Genomic DNA, 20648 nt, shown 5'->3' with positions numbered 1-20648 from the left:
TGCAGGTGTATTGGCCTTGTATGTGTGGGTCAGGAGCTTAAACTGGCATCTTTTCTGTACAGGGAGCCAGTGGAATTCCCTGAGGTAGGAGGGGATGAGGCTTCATCTAGAGAGATCCAGGACAAGTCTGGATGCAGTGATCTTTATGGTCTGTAGATGTTGGAGGAGGTGAACTGTGACCCCTGCATAGCGAGCGTTGCTGTAGTCCAGTCAGCTGGAGATGAGGGCCTGGGTAATGGTGGGACGTGAGCTTTGGGGTACCTATTTGAATACCTTATGAAGCAGGAGGAGGACACAAAGGAGGATGAAGAAGCAGTAGGAGGATACAGAGTTGACCTGAGTCATCACGGTTAACTTGTTGTCCAGGATGATTCTTATGCTCCTAGTGTGATCAGAGGTGGCGGAGTAGGCCCAAGTTCCTAGGGCCACCAGGATGCATCCCATGGGAAGCTTTTGTTTCCAAAGAACAGCACCTCCTTCTTGTCTGTGTTGAGCTTGAGGCAGTTGTCCTTCATCCAGTTGAGTTTGTGGGATTTCAAGATGCTGCCCAGAGGTGTCATGTAACTGTTTCAGGTCCTGAGCTCGCCCCCCACGACCGCAGCACCAACCTGCTGCCTCCTGCCTCTGTCCCCCGACCACGCTGCTGTTTGCGTGTTCGAGGCCCTCCTCCACCCGCAGGCATCCTCCTGCGCCTCATCCCTGGGGTCTAGTGGGCTCTGACTAGCTTCACTTGACCCGTGTGCCGCTTTCCGCCGTCCCGTAAGTTGTTTTTCTCATTTTTCTGCACCTCGCCTCCGGCGCTTCTGCCCCCGTTGTGCCCCTCTGATTGCTGTTTCCCCGATCGTGTACTGTGCCATTACTGTATTTCATACTGTGTGTTTTCATATTGTGACTGCCTTTAATTTCGCTCGATTTTTTGTGCCTTTTGCCCCTTGTGCGCTCCCCCTGCTCTCCGATCCCTGCCGCTGCCTCCCTGCGGCCCCGCCCCCCTCACGCCCCCATTCGCCGCTCCCTCCCGCCTCCCGCCTCCCAGCTGCTCCTCCCTCCCCCCTCCCTTCTTAATGGCTGGCGCTGCGTGTCGCGAGTGAGCGACCTCTGACCTGTTTCAGGTCCTGAGCTCGCCCCCCACGACCGCAGCACCAACCTGCTGCCTCCTGCCTCTGTCCCCCGACCACACTGCTGTTTGCGTGTTCGAGGCCCTCCTCCACCCGCAGGCATCCTCCTGCGCCTCATCCCTGGGGTCTAGTGGGCTCTGACTAGCTTCACTTGACCCGTGTGCCGCTTTCTGCCGTCCCGTAAGTTGTTTTTCTCATTTTTCTGCGCCTCGCCTCCGGCGCTTCTGCCCCTGTTGTGCCCCTCTGATTGCTGTTTCCCCGATCGTGTACTGTGCCATTACTGTATTTCATACTGTGTGTTTTCATATTGTGACTGCCTTTAATTTCGCTCGATTTTTTGTGCCTTTTGCCTCTTGTGCGCTCCCCCTGCTCTCCGATCCCTGCCGCTGCCTCCCTGCGGCCCCGCCCCCCTCGCGCCCCCATTCGCCGCTCCTTCCCGCCTCCCAGCTGCTCCTCCCTCCCCCCTCCCTTCTTAATGGCTGGCGCTGCGCGTCGCGAGTGAGCGACCTCTGACCAAGCCCGCCTGCGCCCGTCCGCGCCTGGACCGCGCCCAGCGCCACCCCCCCTGGTCCTCGCGCCCCCCGCATCCCCTGCATCCGCTACTCAACCAACGAACTCCGCGCACTCAACCCCGGCCCCTCCGCAGAGTGCTTCCTTGCAACCCCGAAGCACACAAAAGGACCTTTCTCCAGCCGCACCTGCAACTTCTCCTGCGACAGAAAGGCGAAGCCAACAACAAGAACTTCCAACACCAACCACCTGAACTGCATCCTCATCAACACACGCTCCGCACGAAAACACGCCATCGAACTCTGGGACTTACTCGACACCACCGCCCCTGACGTGGCCTTCCTGACCGAAACCTGGTGGAACGACTCCTCGGCCCCGGACATCGCAATCGCCATACCGGAGGGATACAAAATCACCAGAAGAGATCGAACCAACGGAATCGGCGGCGGAATAGCCATCGCCCACAAATCCACCCTCAAAATCCACACCCACACGGACGACACCCTCAAGACAGCCGAACACCTCCACTTCCAGATCCACACGGACCCCAACACGACCCTCAGAGGAACCCTCAAATACCGCCCTCCAGGACCAAGAGCCCCCTTCAGCGACACTGTCGCCGACCTCGCGAGCACCCACGCCCTCGCTTCCCCAGACTACATCCTCCTGGGAGATCTAAACTACCATCTGGAAAATAACAACAACGTCAACACCGCATCACTGACCTCAAACCTCCTCAACCTCGGACTCCGTCAACTGGTCAACACTCCCACCCACATCGCCGGACACACTCTTGACCCCCTCTTCACCTCAAGCAACCACATCTCTTTCAGCCACACCTCCGAACTCCACTGGACCGACCATCACTGCGTCCACTTTTCCAATACGAAAATCACCGAACACCACCGCATCCCTCTACCTCCTCACCGCCGTTGGGGAAAAATCACCCAAGACCAACTAGCCAGCACCCTCGTCAAAAACCCACCACCCGACTCAACCGACCCGAGCTCTGCCGCCATCAACCTCCATCAATGGATCCTCGACTGCGCCAACACCTTAGCCCCACTCAAGAAACCCACCGCCAACCAAGGAAAGAAAAAACCAGCCTGGTTCACAGACGAACTGACCGCCACCAAAAGCCTCTGCCAGAAGCTCAAGAAGAAGTGGATCTTAGAGCGCACACCCGACAACCTCGCCTCCCTCAAAGACGCCAACCGTGAACACCACCAACGGATCCGAGTCGCCAAGCGCGCCCACTTCACTGAACGCATCAACAACAACGCCCACGACTGCAAAGAACTCTTCGGCATCGTGAAGGAACTCTCAAACCCCAACGCCAACTCCAACGACATCCCGCCCTCCCAGAAACTCTGCGACGACCTCTCCACCTTCTTCCACCAGAAAATCACTACCATCCACGACAGCTTCAACGCCACTCCGCCGCCAGACCCCACCCCTGACATCTCCACAGACGCCTGCCGCCTCACCGCCTGGACCCACGTGGACGACACCGAAACAATAACAACCATGAACGCCATCCATTCTGGCTCTCCCACGGACCCATGCCCACATCACGTGTTCAACAAAGCCAACGCCATCATCGCCCCCAAACTCCGCAAGATCATCAACCTCTCCTTCGACTCCGCCACCTTCCCAGACAGCTGGAAACACGCAGAAATCCAACCCCTCCTCAAGAAACCCAAGGCTGACCCCAACGACCTCAAAAACTTCCGACCGATCTCTCTCCTCCCTTTTCCAGCAAAAGTCATCGAGAAGATCGTCAACACACAGCTCGCCCACTTCCTCGAAGACAACTCCTTCCTAGACCCCTCTCAATCCGGTTTCAGACGAAACCACAGCACCGAGACTGCACTCCTCGCCGCCACAGATGACATCAGAACTCAAATGGACAACGGCGAAACCTCGGCCCTCATCCTCCTCGACCTATCAGCCGCTTTTGACACAGTCTGCCACCGCACCCTACTGACCCGCCTCCATGAAGCCGGCATCCAAGATAAAGCCCTCAACTGGATCTCATCCTTCCTCTCCGACAGAACCCAGAGAATCCGACTCTCCCCTTTCCGCTCCAAAGCCACCAACCTCATCTGCGGCGTCCCCCAAGGCTCCTCCCTCAGCCCTACGTTGTTCAACGTCTACATGGCCCCCCTCGCTAAACTGGCCCGCCAACATCACCTCAGCATCATCTCCTACGCCGACGACACCCAGCTCGTCCTCTCCCTGACCAAAGACCCACTCACCGCCAAAACCAACCTCCACGAGGGACTAAAAGCCATCGCCGAGTGGATGAACGACAGCCGCCTGAAGCTCAACTCCGACAAGACGGAAGTCCTCATCCTCGGGCGCACCCCTTCGGCCTGGAACGACTCCTGGTGGCCCACCGACTTCGGATCCCCACCCACCCCAGCCAGCCACGCAAGAAACCTCGGCTTCATCCTGGACTCCGCCCTCACCATGTCCAAACAGGTCAGCGCCGTCTCCTCTTCCTGCTTCAACACCCTTCGAATGCTACGCAGAATTTTCAAGTGGATCCCAACAGGAACCAGAAAGACGGTGACCCAAGCCCTCGTCAGTAGCAGACTTGACTACGGCAACGCACTCTACACAGGCATCCCAACAAAAGACATCAAACGACTCCAGCGTATCCAAAATGCATCCGCCCGCCTGATCCTCGACATACCCCGCCGATGTCACATCTCCCCTCACCTGAAGGACCTCCACTGGCTCCCCGTGGACAAGAGGATCACCTTTAAACTCCTCACCCACACTCACAAGGCTCTACACAACACCGGACCTACCTACCTCAACTCCAGACTCAACTTTTACGCCCCCACTCGTCAACTCCGCTCTGCCAATCTCGCCCTCGCCATCGTCCCCAGGATCCAGCGCAAGACCTCCGGCGGCAGATCCTTCTCCTTCCTCGCCGCCAAGACCTGGAACTCTCTCCTCACCTCTCTACGCCAGACCCAGGACCTCCTCACCTTCAGGAGACTCCTCAAGACCTGGCTCTTCGACCGCTAACAGCTCCCCCCCTCCCCCCAGCACCTCGAAACCCTGACGGGTACATAGTGCGCTTTACAAATGAAATGATTGATTGATTGATTGATTGAAGAGGGTGGGGCTGAATGAGGATCCTTGAGGTACTCCACAGATTATTTTTTTGGGTTCAGAGGTAAAGGGGGTAAGGCAGACTTTTTGCATTCTTCTTGTGATGAAACAGATGATCCATCTGAGAATGGCTCTTTGGATGCCTATGTTGTGCAGCCTTGTGATGAGTGTGTGGTGGGAGACCATATCAAAAGCTGCCAAGAGGTCTAGGAGGATCAGAGACACATTCTCTCCTTTGTCGAGCAGGGCTCGGATGTCATCGGTGGCCATGATGAGGGCTGTCTCAGTGCTGTGGTTGCTGTGGAATCTGGATTAGGAGGAGTCGGGTAGGAGGTTCCATTTCAGATGTGAGGGTAGTTGTTGGTTGATGGCTTTTTCGAATACTTTGTCCAGGAACGGGAGCAGGGAGATCAGTGGGTAGGTGATGAGTTTGCTGGGGTTTGCCAATGATTTCTTTAATAGGGTGTTGACTTCTGCGTGTTTCCAGTCCAGCCAACTAGCAGCACCTCACCTCCGCCTGAGAGCAGGGATGATTTATGGCAACCGGGCGCATGACAAGAATGACTTCTCAGGGAAATCGTAGTGCATCAAATTTCATGCTTTTCTCTCAGTTACATTAGTCTCACACATGCAAAGATAAATAGACGCAGAGAATGGTTCAATAAGATTTATTGAATCAGGTGCATCTTAGATAAAATTGCATGAGTTGCAATAATTAGAATGATAAAACATGCTAGAAGCAAAATGGTGACAAGAAAAGTGAAATACAGGAAAAGTCCCAACATACTGTCATTATGCATAATATATGTTGTTTCTACCTAAGCTATGTTAGAGCACAGCATGATAAGCTCTAATCCGCCCTGGGAAGGCATCATCCCCCATACCTGAGCAAGGAAGCCTGTTGTCTAGAGAGATACCATCTCCAGGTGGGCCAGTAAACAAGTGGTCTCAGCAAGCAGCTTTAGCAAGGTCAAGCACCATGCAGTCATGGTCATCTGACTAGAATCTCCCTCTAACGTGCGTGGTACAGAGACTTTTTTTTATAGTAAAACAGCTGATGTTCTGAGAAACTATCCCTACGTAAGGATGTGTATGTTTCTGTGAATGTTGGAGACGCAACCTACCACTTTGCCTGCGATCCTATCTCGCTGCAGCCTTGAGGAAACCAAAAAGTGAAAAGAATTGATTGCTAGAAAAAGATGCTTTCCTAGGAGAAAGAACAACTATAAAGAAAATAAAACAGCACCATGAATGTGGCCTATGCTGCAATAATAAAAATGAAGAGAAGCAGAATAAAATGTAACTGGGCTAAAGGGCACAAGCGGCAGGCTTAACTACTAAAATAATATGCGTAGAGGCATTGCTAAAATGGCTATACAACAGAGTGGACCGTGTTCATGATTGAGGCATTATGCTGTGAGCCAGATTCATTTAGATCAGTGGTTCCCAACCTGGGGTCCGCAAAGCCTCTTCAGGGGGTCCGCGACTACTTAGAAAATTATGTAATATCAAAAGATTAATTAAATGTATATAAATAAAGAAGCTAGATGTGAAATTGAACATTTTAAAACGTACCGTAAAATGTGAAAGAATTTGAAATTGGAGGCTAAAAACCTAAATTAGTATCCTCAGATTGATTCATGGGGGCAGTGTAGGTGCATCCAACAGAATGTAATATGGAAGATAAGTGGCCTCAATTGAATTTAGAAAAGCCCCAACCTTTCTATTAAAAGAACATTTTTCTTTTGTATTTATATGTGTTTGCAAATTAAATAATATGTGTCATCATCTGTGTATTTGTTTGCTGAATGTCATTTTCTGTATTTGTTGTGCATTATTTTGCGGTTCAAATCATCGGCAATGCTTAGGATCTGGTCCCCGGCTTCCAGTAATGACTCATGGGGGTCTCCAGATTTCAATAATGATTCAGTGGGTGTCCCCGGGTTACAGTAATGATTAAGTGGGGGTCCCTAGAAGTCAAAAGGTTGGGAACCACAGATTTAGATAGTCGGATCGGTGGCCTTAGGCTGGGGTTTGAAATGTCTGTGGCTGTTGGTGATCTTGTTGTGGAAGAAGTTTACAAGGTTGTTGCAGAGTTCCTGTGTGGGGGGGATAATGTTGTTTGTTGCAGCTGAGGGGTTGGAGAGTTCTTTGACAATGTTGAAGAGTTCATTGCTGTTACTGGAACTTCATTCAATGTGTAAGGCTAAGGTATTTTTCTTCGATTCTCTTAACTGTCTGTGGTAGAGGTTGAGGGCTGTCTTGAAGGGAGTCTTGTCAGCCCTCTTCTTGTTGGCATGCCATCTCTTTTCCAGGTGTTTGCAGTGTAGTTTAGCGGTTCTGATATGTTCTGTGTACCAGCTAGCCTGCTTATTGGACTTTCTGTGGGTGATGTTGCCGATAGGAATGATACTGTCAGCGCAGTTGATGGACCAATTGTTGATGTTTCTGAAGTTCTGTTCTAGGTTGTTGGAGGAGATGGGGTAGGTGGTGTTGAAGGCATTGATCCATGTATTCTTTGAGACTTTGCTCCAGCTGTGGTGGGTGGTTAGGCAGACCGGGAACAGAGGTCTGTGAGATATTAAGTTAAATTGAAATTACTTTTCTGAAGCTTAAATGAAAAAATACAATGAAATAAAATCGAATGTTACATTGTTTTAATTTAATGATATGTTAAGAATGTTTCAGAATTAAATATATATGTACTATTTTTAGATATTTGATAATATCAAAGTATATATTTATGTGTATTTATATTTCTAACTATTTTAAATTATTTCAATTAATTTATTTCCTATGGTGTTTTATTTAGGTCCCTACCTTTATTAATTTCTATGGGATGGTGTTGCAATAGCAGTGCTTTGATATGTGTAGTCCTGGACTCACTGACAAAAGTGTAAATTACTAGAAAAGCATAAATTACTACAAAAGTGCAGTTCATGAACACCAAAATGTAGCAAACTTACTCAAAAGTGTAAAGTTACTGACAAATGCAGGTTTCCTCTGTGAATCAGGACCTAAGTGTTCATGATGGCTGCCACCATCTGCAAGTCTTGTTAAAGTTTTTTGGCTCAAAGAGGCAGCGTAACTTAACTTAACTCAGGGATTTAATGCAGTGTATCCCTCTGGGAGGTGAAGAATATGGCAAGTGGATGCCCTCATGCTGCTCACCTTTCTCTGCTCTTCTTGTCTTGAAGACAAGCATGTTCAGAAGATTCCGAGAAGCATGTCACACAGGACCAGCGTGCCATGATAAGTGTCCCACGCAGCACACCCTGATACATATTGTGGATATCCATTGCTTAATGGTGCCTACTTCTGGTAAAAGGCATGCTGTGACATAATGGTAGTATTTCCATATTGAAGGCATCCATGGCATGCTGGTGCCCACCAATGGTAATACCGGCCCGGACAGAATGGTGGTATTCATGAGCATATTTTGGGCATCGGAAGCATGATGATACTCTACTTAGTAAAATGCTGGACCTGAAATAATAATGCATCTAATTCTTTCCATATATTGGCATCCTTGTTATTTTAACTTCCCACTCCTGGTAAAAATGCTTACCTTCATGACATCGATAAAGAATTGCATATGGTGCTTATTCGTTCCATAATGATTCCCACCCTTAACATGAGGACCTTGTCATGACCTATGGCATGACATAGTAATGCATAGCTATGCAAGGTTGGTTAAATCCACATGTGCCATTAATACCTGTAAGTGTTTAATGAATATAACATATTGAGGTTTTGGCACTAAACATGTATTCTAATAAAAATATAACTGAAAAGCTGATATTCCAGCAACAATTTCTACTTTATTAATGACAATGATAACAGTTTGCTTGTGGATAATTGAAGTTACTTTTTAAAAAGAAAAGCTTGTATTTGAGCTTTCCTAGTTAGCACAATCTACATACCATGTAGCGACAGTCCCCTCTGCCATAGGTTTTTCCAACATAATTCACATATTGATTAGAAAACTTTTGAATATGGGGCTTTAGTCTCTGGGGACATCTGCCTATCCTCCTACAGATAGTGGGTTGGGGAGCAGAGGAAGGACAGCGTACTTGAGGCTTGGTGGCCCCAGCATGATTGCTGTCCTCTGGAGAGCAGAAGCAAGGCAGGTCTATGGTCCTGCACTCTTGTGGTTCTGCATAAATACTACACCTGCAAAACCATAGACATGTCCGTGTTACAGTTAGAGTTATTTCAAGTAACTATAACTTGTGCCCCAAAGTAACTATAAATCGTGCCTCCGCCTTGCACAGTTTTCTCATCAAGAATTTTATTGTAAATGTTGCAGTGATAATATCATTAATGCCACAGAAGATATCATCAATGTTATATCTGGGATGATTAGCTGTGCATGGCGAAGGCACGAGTTATACAGACCATAGGGCAAGAGTTAGAGATACTTTATTTTATTTTATTACTTACCTATGTTAATTTACTCGTTCCAGAAACCCTGTGTCTCAGGTGGAATTCATCCATATTCCATCGGTCTGCAACCTGTGGATTTCTTCCATCTTCCATCAGCTTGCGACCCTTGAAAACAACAGAAAAGGTCAGTCAATTGACCAAACTGTCTGGTGATGACCACAAGCCACAAGGTAATGGGCATACATGCAAATGACTTCCACGAGTTGCTCATTATATCAAACAAGAACACTAACAACACTTAACCAAAGTTGTGTTACACTAAGACAATACGTCCTGGGGCACTTCAAGTTTGTGCTACTAAATCGAATTATTGAAGGCAAGTTACATAATAACTCCTGGGGTAAAGATTTAACTTCCATTTGCATTTAGATACGTTTTTAGGTTTATCCAGTTAATACCTACTTGGCTAAGCAGTAACTACAATGTCTTCCTGTGTCTAAACAGAAGAACCTCTATGCAAAAGAAACACGTGAGCACATTTCATAACACTGCATTTCAGTAGGTAAGTATACAAAGAGACATTGTGAAAAATGCCTATTCTTGTTTGAAATTGTAACTAATTGTCAATCTATCTATTATATAGGATAGTCAACGTAAAAAGATTTAATATAGGGCCTGATTTAGAGTTTGGCAGAGGGAATATTTTGCCCCCTGATATATAAATCCCTTTATATCCTATGAGATTTAAATTTCGGTGGATGGGATATCCGTCACCATTAAGAGGGAGTAACACCTCCACCAAACTCTAAATCAGGTACGTAGTCTCAAGTGATCCTGAAAGTACAGAATAGGTATGAATGAAAGCAGTGTCTTGGACAAAAGACAGTGTGACACAGGTTGTTTAGAGCAGTGACTGAATATAACATTGTGTTTCAAGTGTAGGTGTTCACGGAATGGCTGAATTACATCAGAGAAGACCAGAATGGCAGTGGAAAAACAATACTGTGTTTCTTTCTTTCCCATTTCCCTTGAGACTAGCTTTGGGTTTACTGTTTACTTAACAGGACATAGATGTGGCTCAGGGAGAAATGTTATATATTCTACAGTATCCTTCTACCCATGCTAGATGTAAGATACTTTGACGTCATTATTGTGTTATGTCGATGTAGCACAATCTGATTGTGAGATGACCACTTCAGGTTATCCTGAATGGCCTCCGAGCTCACCCTAATTGTCAGACTATTTGAGTTCATAAAATGGCTGGCCCAAATTGTGAATTAAATGTAGTGTGAAAAGACAGCCTAGACCAGCCCATCAAAAACAGCCAAAGTATTCTTTGTTATATGAGCAAGAGATGTCTCTGCTTTCTTCCTTGCTCCACACCTTTCTCTGGGAATCAGCCAGTGTGAACTTTAATTCCTAAGACCTGGCCCGTTTCACACTTTCACCCCTCCCCTTTTTGCAGTGTTAACCCTTTAATTTAACAAATTGTACTTTTACATCTCCATGCATGCATTCCCAATCTGTGGATATGTAAGATTCCCTCTTTCTTCATATGTAAGAAAATGGGTTATTACTTGGGGAGGATGTAAGTCCTATCTAAGTAATAAGCCCCAAAATCCTGTCAGGTCAAACACATAGGGGCACATTTAAGAAAAGTGGCGCTGCACACACTTTTCTTGCACCCCTTAGAGCCCCCCTTATGCCACCATGTGTGCGCCGTATTTAAAATATGATGCACCATGGCAGTAGTTAGGGGATTAGCATCAGAATTTTTTATGCTAGTCCGGCGCCTTGCAGGATTAGCGTCAAATATTTTGATGCTAATCCTGCAAAGCACCCAGAGGCCCATTGTAACCAATGGAAGCCTCCTTTGAAAGCCTTCTCTGTCATATTTCTTTGCACCATTTGTTTGCCCCCCTAACAGGAGAATGCCCCCTTTGCTTACATTATGGCTGGCGCGGGCATAATGTAGCACAAAGGGTTACAACTTCAGAGCAGGAAAATTCTAATTTTGTGGACTCTGAAGTCCTTTGTCGGGCAGATATTTTTCAAGCCTTTGCCTAATTAGGATTTCTGCTGTCACATTTTGGGTCTGATTTAGAGTTTTCTGGATGGGTTATTCTGTCACAAACATGATGGAGATCCCATCCACCTTACTATAAGTGCATTACATCCTATGACACTTGTAATAAGGTGGGTGTGTCTAAATCAGGCCCTTAGTATCTTTTTTGGAGCTATGCATGAAGCTGTGTCTGACTAAGTCATCTCAAAATCTTATATTTTTACAGTGAGGTTCTCCTGAAGCCTAGAGGCCTCAAAAGTCCAAAAATGACTAAGTCCCAATTTTTGAGACGTTCTGAAGCAGTTTATCTTGTCACATTTAAGGTCACCAGCAAGGTCCAGTGTGGGTTCAATTGTAACTGGTCAACTGATCACTTTAGAAAAAGGCCTCTTGTAGGTTTTGATATTCTATAGTTACACGGGTCAGTCAACTGACCCTTGGTATGTACATCTTAATCCTAGATAAAAGTAGGAGCTGGTCCACAGGTTACAGACAGTAGGTACAGTCCTCTACGGTTCTGCTGCATGTCAAGAAAGTGTTCTGAGCAGCTAGAAGTGAAATGCTGCTTTTGTTTAGTTTTCTGGCCATTGAGTGTAGATGACTCCTGGACGCTCCCTGGCCAATAGGCAAAACGCTTCCCAGGACAAACCTTCACTCTTTTGCAGCACATCCTGTTTGCCTCTATGCAAACTATCCCATAGTGCCCTCTTCGTAGAAAGGTTCAGCATTGCAGAACTATTCTGCCACTGAAGGGAGCTTGTGGCACAATTGTGGGTGTGTCTAAGGTAATGAGCAGTCTTATCACACTCAACCACACCAAACTGGTTCTGGGGCAGGCATCCTCCTTCACTGAGAGTGAAGCTAGGAGGGCTAAAGTGTATCTTGTGCTCAAAAGATCCCTCTTTTCCATGCTTCCTTTATCACTAAACTATACAGTATAGGTCTCTCCAAGCGCCTTTTCAAGAAAGTGATGTTCTTAGACCCTTGTTAACCTCCCTTTTTGGGTTACACTATGTCTAATTCCTCACCAAAGCCTTCCTACCAGGCCAAAGCCATTGCTCCTGCAGTATTTCACACCTCATCAAAGATAGCATTGACAGGCCAGCTGCAGACAGGGTATTGCTAATTAGCCAGCTGGAACTTCAAGCAGGCAAAGTCTAATGTTTTAAAAGTTACCTTTCCTGTATATTTATCGAAAATGCAACTTAATCATTAAACTAGGTTTTTAATTGCACTTTATTTTATGGTCATATGATCAGCTGTCACCATAGGATCATGCCAACATACAATTCCTTATGTTCCAACTTTAAATTCAAAACATCATATCTTGTGGGTTACAATGCCTAGTCATGGGTGACATACTAAATATTTTAAAGAATCGGTCCTTCATTTAAAAAAATATTATTTTGACAGGCTTCCATGCAGCTGCATGCACCTTTAATAGCGGCAGCAGTCAGGCAACATATGTAGACATGAAGCCATGTTTTCTTTGTCAGCCAAGTGAGTGGCACAATGGGTGTGGTAGTCCACATTCCATGCCATTGGTATATTTTATGACCGTACTGTAAAGTTACATATGCCTACTAAGGGCCTGACATTTTTGACACGTTTTAAGGGTCAGAGTACATTCACTGAGGGCTAGACCACAGTACCCAGCATGCAGAGTTAAAAAACGAGCATCTTCAGGTCCCAACAAATGGAGGTAATCAGGCAAAAAGGATAATTTTCTCACAGCATAGTTATTTTGAAATGAATGTTTGAATGGAGAAATTAGTGGGACTGACCACATCTACTCATCTCTTCCTCATGTGACATAGAACAAAGGCACAACCAGGTACAAATAAGCAAAAACGTGAGAGAGTGTGTTGTTTTTTATTTGTGAAAGTCTGATCTATCTATCTATCTATCTATCTATCTATCTATCTATCTATCTATCTATCTATCTATCTATCTATCTATCTATCTATCTATCTATCTATCTATCTATCTATCTATCTATCTATCTCTCTATCTATCTATCTATCTATCTATCTATCTATCTATCTATCTATCTATCTATCTATCTATCTATCTATCTATCTATCTATCTATCCATCTATCTATCCATCTAACTGTCTATCTATTTACCTGTCGATCAGTTAGTCATTTACATATTCTATTGCTTTCACACTTAATTAGCTTTATTACGTAAACATTTAAGCATATAGCTTTTCGCCATTCTACTATGGTTCCTCTTTAACCCCTTCGCTGCCAGGCCTTTTCCCCTCCTGTGGCGAGCCTTTTTTTGGCTATTTGGGGCAGTTCTCGCTTAGGCCCTCATAACTTTTTGTTCACATAAGCTACCCACGGCAAATTTGCGTCCTTTTTTTCCAACATCCTGGGATTCTACAGGTACACAGATTTTGTGGGTTCCCCTGAAGGAGACCAAAACATTAGCCAAAATACAGTGAAAATTTCGTTTTTTTTTTTTAAATGGGAAAAAAGGCGGCTCGTGGGTTTTTCCCTGAAAATGGAATCAACAAAGGGTTTGCGGTGGCAAGATCACCATCTGCCCAGCTTTCAGGAACAGGCAGACTTGAATTAGAAAACCCAATTTTTAAACCCAATTTTGACATTTTACTGGGCCATACCCCATTTTCACTATTTTTTGTGCTTTCAGCCTCCTTCCAGTTAGCGGCCGAAATGGGTGAGAAACCAATGCTGAATCCCAGAAAGCTAAACATTTCTGAAAAGTAGACCGAATTCTGAATTCAGCAAGTGGTCATTTGTGTAGATCCTACAAGTGTTTCCTACAGAACATAACAGCTGAAATTAAAAAAATATTGAAATTGAGGTGAAAAAAACAGCAATTTTTCTCCACGCTTTACTCTGTAACTTTTTCCTGCGATGTCAGATTTTTGAAAGCAATATACTGTTACATCTGCTGGACTCTTCTGGTTGCGGGGATATATAGGGCTTGTGGGTTCATCAAGAACCCTAGGTACCCAGAGCCAATAAATCAGTTGCACCTTGCAATGGGTTTTCATTCTATACCGGGTATACAGCAATTAATTTGCTGAAATATAAAAAGTGAAAAATAGGTATCAAGAAAACCTTTGTATTTCCAAAATGGCCACAAGATAAGGTGTTGAGAAGCAGTGGTTGTTTGCACATCTCTGAATTTCAGGGTGCCCATACTAGCATGTGAATTACAGGGCATTTCTCAAATAGAAGTCTTTTTTACACACTGTCTTACATTTGGAAGGCAAAAATGTGGAAAAAGACAAGGGGCAATAACACTTGTTTTGCTATTCTGTGTTCCCTTATGTCTCCCGATAAATATGGTACCTTACTTGCGTGGGTAGCCCTAGCGCCCGTGAAAGGAAATGCCCCAAAATACAACGTGGACACATCCCATTTTCACAAAGAAAACAGAGCTGTTTTTTACAAAGTACCTAGCTGTGGATTTTTTCCTGTAGCTCAGCCGGCACCTAGGGAAACCTAGCAAACCTGCACAGTTTTGAAAAGTAGACACCTAGGGGAATCCAAGATGGGTTGACTTGTGGGGCTCTGATCAGGTTCAGTTACCCAGAATCTTTTACAAACCTCAAAATTTGGCCCAAAAACACTTTTTCCTCTCATTTCGATGACAGAAAGTTCTGGAATCTGAGAGGAGCCACAAATTTCCTTCCACCCAGTCTCCCGATAAAAATGGTACCTCACTTGTGTGACGGTAGGCCTAGCGCCCGCGAAAGGAAATGGCCCAAAACACAACGTGGACGCATCACATTTTTCCACAGAAAACCAAGCTGTTTTTTACAAAGTGCCTACCTGTGGATTTTGGCCTGTAGCTCAGCTGGCACATAGGGAAACCTAGCAAACCTGTGCAGTTTTCAAAACTAGACACCTAGGGGAACCCAAGATGGGGTGACTTGTGGGGCTCTGACCAAGTTCTGTTACCCAGAATCCTATGCAAACCTCAAAATTTGGCCCAAAAAAAAAAAAATCTTTCCTCTCATTTCGGTGACAGAATGTTCTGGAATCTGAGAGGAGCCACAAATTTCCTTCCACTCAGCGTTCCCCCAAGTCTCCCGAGAAAAATGGTACCTCATTTGTGGGGGTAGGCCTAGCACCCGCGACAGGAAATGCCCCAAAACACAAAGAAAACAGAGCTGTTTTTTGCAAAGTGCCTAGGTGTGGATTTTGGCCTCTAGCTCAGCCGGCACTTAGGGAAACCTAGCAAACCTGCGCAGTTTTGAAAACTAGACACCTTGGGGAATCCAAGATGGGGTGACTTGTGTGGGTAGGCCTAGCGCCCGCAAAAGGAAATGGCCCAAAACACAACGTGGACACATCACATTTTTCCAAAGAAAACCAAGGTGTTTTTTAGAAAGTGCCTACCTGTGGATTTTGGCCTCTAGCTCAGCCGGCACCGGGGGAAACCTAGCAAACCCGCGCATTTTTGAAAACTAGACACCTAGGGGAATCCAAGATGGGGTGACTTGGTGACTCTGACCAGGTTCTGTTACCCAGAATCCTTTGCAAACCTCAAAATTTGGCCCCAAAACACTTTTTCCTCTCATTTTGGTGACAGAAAGTTCTGGAATCAGTTAGGAGCCACAAATTTCCTCCCACCCAGCATTCCCCCAAGTCTCCCGATAAATATGGTACCTCCCTTTTATGGATAGGCCTACTGCCCGCGAAAGAAAATGCCCCAAACACTATCTGGACACATCAAAATTATCAAAAACAAAACTACCTGTTTTTGCGGGGGCACCTGCATTTTTGGTCCTGGGCAAAGCAGCCATCTAGGGAAACCTACCAAACCCAGACATTTCTGAAAACTAGACACCCGAGGGAGTCCAAGGAGGTGTGACTTGCGTGGATCCCCCAATGTTTTCTTACACAGAATCCCCAGCAAACCTTAAATTTAGCTAAAAAAATCAAATTTTTCCAACATTTCTGTGTGGGATTACAGCACTGGGACAAAGTTCATACCACTCAACGTTCCCCTCAGTCTCCCGGTAAAAATTATACCTCATTTGTGTAGGTGGGCCAAGTGCTTGTGAAAGGTAGGAGCCAAAAACATGTCGATATTGAGGGGGAACCAAAGTGGGTCCAAAAGGACAGTTTGCAAAAAAACATTTTTAGGCTGACACGTGCAGCAGAATTTTTATCGGTATAGATGAGACAATGCTAGGTGGTAGGAATTTTGTGGATTCCTGCAGATTCCGGAAGGTTCCATCACAAAAACGTGGGAAAAATGTGTGATTTCCAGCCAAGTTGGAGGTTTGCAGGGCATTGTGGGTATGAAAATTGTGCGGGGTACGTGTGAAACACACCACACTGGAATCACCCAGATGTTTAGTTCACACATATGTCTAGGTCTTGTGGATTTTTCTACATGGCAGCGTCCCAAAGTCCATAAAGCACAGCCCTCACCATTCCAAGTAGAACGATTTTGAGAGTTAGCCAAGCTCTCATGGGCCAAATGTAAAACCAAAACCCAAAATAATCAAACGTCTTCTTGCTTGCTGTGGGATAAGATGTTTTAGACTGCGGGGGACAGCTGAAAGACTGTTACCCCCTTCAGTTGGGAAGGGGGCATAACCCGGCCCATACTGGTTGGTAGCCACCACCCCAATATGTTTTTTTTTTAAATTCCCTGGCATCTAGTAGACTTTCGCCCCCCCGGGTTTGGATCAGGGGTAATTGCCCCATCTCCCCACTGGTGGGCAGAACAACTTTGGCCCCATTTATTTGGGGTGGGGGTATGGCCATACCACCACCCTCTTATTTGTGAAAAAAAAACCTTCCCTGGCCTCTGGTGGGCTTTCTGCCCCCCCCCCTCCCCCTTGGGGGCAGATGGGCCTTTCAAAAATAGGCCCATCTGCCCCCAAGTGGGCAGATATGGCCAACAGTAATGTGCCCCCATGGGGAGCGACCCTTACCCAAGGGGCTGCCCCGCTAAAGAAAACACACGCATACACACACCCCAATCCTGGTGCCTAAGTGGTTTCTGCCCCCCTTGGGGGCAGATTGGCCTAAAAAAAAAAATCGGCCAATCTGCCCTCAAGGGGGGCAGAAATGGTCTAAATACAAAATTGGCCCCACAGGGGAGCGACCCTTGTCTAAGGGGTCGCTCCCCACCGCTACAAAACAAAAACAAAAAAACCCTAAAAAGAAATTTCCCTGGCTCCTAGAGGTTTCTGCCCCGCCCGGGGGCAGATCGGCCTAATAACAATAGGCCGATCTGCCCCTGGGGAGGGGCAGAAATGGCCTAAAATAAATTTCCACCTCTCCCCCCGGGAGCGACCCTTGCCTAAGGGGTCTCTCCCTTTGCGTGAAATTAGCGCAAAAAAAAAATCCCCGGTGCCAAGTGGTTTCTGCCTCCAAGGGGGGCAGATTGACCTAAAATTGGCTATTCTGCCCCCAAGTGGGGCAGAAATGGTCTAAATACAATTTGCCCCCTAGGGGAGCGACCCTTGCCTAAATTCCTTTCCTTCCCTTTGAAGCCTCTCAGTCCGCCATCACATGATCAGAAGAGAAATGCTTTGCATTTCTCTTCCGATCGCGCTGGAAGCTCAGGGAAGTGGCTTCTGATGAGGTCAGCACGCAAATGTGCACTGACGTCATCAGGCGTCAGTGGGGGGGGGTCGGGGTGGAAGGGGAAGGGCTTCCCCTTCCATCCCTGCCTTGGGGGGGTGGGAGGGAAGCCCACAGAGGGAGCGCTTGCGCTCTCTCTGAGCTCTGTGCCCAGGGCGTAATGGTTACGTCCTCGCACACGAGCTCTGTGCCGCAGGACTTAACCATTACGTAGTGCTAAATTCAAGATGTAACATTCTTTGTGCATATTAAGTCCCTAGTACAATTTCTATTGTTTTCCAGGGAATGTTTCAGATTGCTTTTTGTCCTCATGTAAAGATGCAATGTTTGTTCTGAAACATTATTCTAGAAGGTTCTTGTATTCCTAGACCGTATGTGACATTTCATGAAAAGTTCATATGAAACATTGTATTAACCATTCTTGATTTTTTCCAGGTACCCAGAGTTCTTGAGCTCTAGTTATAGTCCTTTCTTAAGTTATCCATGGTTACAGTATGACAACGCTTAGAACCATAGTCTAGTGAAAGTCAATGTGATAATATCTTGATATTGTGTTGTTTAACCTTTTGCTCCTTCCCAGCTGTTCCCTACCTAATCTTCTTTTCCCCCACTTGGACTCTCTCAGGCTCTGTGATATTTCTATCAGAGTTTTGGAGCTGTCTAGTGGTGGACATGTTGGGAACGTGCGTCGGCCCCGAGGATCTGGTCTCCCTGACAGAATAGTGAGCCCACAAATTTATTATCCTCCTGGTTTGCATGTGTTCTCAGCATGGCCACATTGGACGAGCTAGTCAAGGTTATCACGCAGCTCCAAGCAGAGGTAGTGTCATCAAAGGATATAGCAGCCAGCTTAGCTGAGAGAGTGAGTCAGTTGCAGGAGAGGTTAGAAAAGAAGGAACAAAGTCCTTTGGGTGTGTCTTGGCCTGGTCCTCCTTCTCAAGCTTCTGGAGGTAACCCTCCTACGAACATTTCCTTCAATGTTCCCTCAGCTATTCCTCTAGCTCCTCCAGAACGTTTTTCAGGCAATCCCCTGAAAGCACAATCTTTCTTGGTTCAAGTGGAATGTAGATTTTCCTATTTCGTTGATGGAAAGTCTTAATTTTATTTAAGACACAGCGGCGAGTATTATGCGTTTCTTTTCTCACTTTAATAAATAGCAGCAGTCAAGAAACAAACTACAATTCCCAGAAGGCCAGAGAACCAGAGCCAATGGGAATAAAACGTAGTCCAAATACTGTACACCAATCATATCACGACCATATGCATTGTGACATCACTTGACTGTGAACAGCCCTCTTTTCTTGTGAGAGAGTCAATTGGCATTAAACAATGGAAATATGGTAAATAAAATAAGAATTGCCATAAGGAAAGATAGAACATCAGAATAAAAGTTCAAAGTCCAGGATAACCACAAAAGATCCTGGAAAGTTCGATCCACAGAAACCGGAGCGGTGAGTGGCGTCTTGTCAGTAGAACGAGTAGAAGGCCAAGCGTAAGCTGAAGTCCTAGGTAGAAGGTTGAGTGATGGCCAATGGTGCTAGAGAAGGGGGAAAAAAAATAAACAAAGTTAAGATAAGTGGAGGGATAATACTCGCCTCTGTGTCTTTAATAAAATGAAGACTTTCCGTCATAGAAATAGGAAAATCTACATTTTATGACAAGACCAGAGGCTCATATTATGCGAGTTCAAAGCATAATAATTACATTCAATGAAACATTATCGAAAGGTTTACAGTAAAAAACTTTAAATACATTGTCATTAGACCAACCTGCAGACTTGAGAAAATCCACTAAACGGGAACCTGCCCAAAAAGCTTTGGAAGCCATGGCACCCCTGGAGGAGTGGTCTCCGAACATGGAAGTATCTATACCAGCCAAGGACATTAGCCATTTAACCCACTGGGCTAATGTAGCCGCCGAAACAGGATTGTGAGGTTTCCTGAAGGAAATTAGTAATTAGTCATTGAGAATGAGAGGGAGTTTTCAAATCTGCAGTCTTTAGTTCACACAATATTATTTGTGGTTTGTGTGTGTGTCTATTCCCATCAGCTGCTTCATTGTGCTTCTTTATTGCTTTTCGGTAAGCGTCACTTATGTGGGCTTCGATTGTTGTGTCTCCCAACATTCCCATACCCATAAACATTGTCCGACACATAGATTGGGATGATCAGGAAAATATGGGTAAAAAAACAGAAGATAAATTGGTTTTGGTTCGGTGAATCACAGTAAACAAAACTCCAGATGGGGTAAACTGACGATTGGAAATATCTAGCACTTTGACATCTGAGAGGCGTTTGATAGAAACAAGGCACAATAGCATGGTTAATTTTGCAGATAGCATTTTCAGAGAAAGCATAAGATTATCAGGCCATGACAATAGAAATTTCAAAGCAATATTAATTTCCCATAATTGACTGTATTTAGGAAGAGGAGGATTGGAAAATATTACTCCCTTTAGTGAACGGCAAATGAGAGGGTGTTCTCCAATTGGTTTTCCATTAACGAAAGAGTGGTTGGAGGAAATAGCTGATCTGTACAAATTGATAGTATGGAAAGCCTTACCTTTACTTGCCTCTGCCGCTAGGAAATTCACTATAAAGATTACATCTGCTGAACGGGATCGATGTGTTTTCCCAGACACCAGGTGTGCCAAATAGACCAGGCTGATTGATAAGCTTTCTTTGTACCTGGGGCCCAGGACTGAGAGATGTATTTTGAAGCCTCTGTCGAAATGCAAGGGAAAAAACTGGATTGCCCGATATTTTCCATGCGGAGAGTGTCATCACATTGTCCAGAATGAGAGGATGAGGACGGCCCAAGGGGTCTAACAGCAGATTCGGAAAGGAAGGAATCAACAGTGG

This window comes from Pleurodeles waltl, chromosome 1_2 (genome assembly GCF_031143425.1).
Source record: "Pleurodeles waltl isolate 20211129_DDA chromosome 1_2, aPleWal1.hap1.20221129, whole genome shotgun sequence".
Taxonomy (NCBI): domain Eukaryota; kingdom Metazoa; phylum Chordata; class Amphibia; order Caudata; family Salamandridae; genus Pleurodeles; species Pleurodeles waltl.
Note: the sequence above shows the minus strand (reverse complement) of the source record.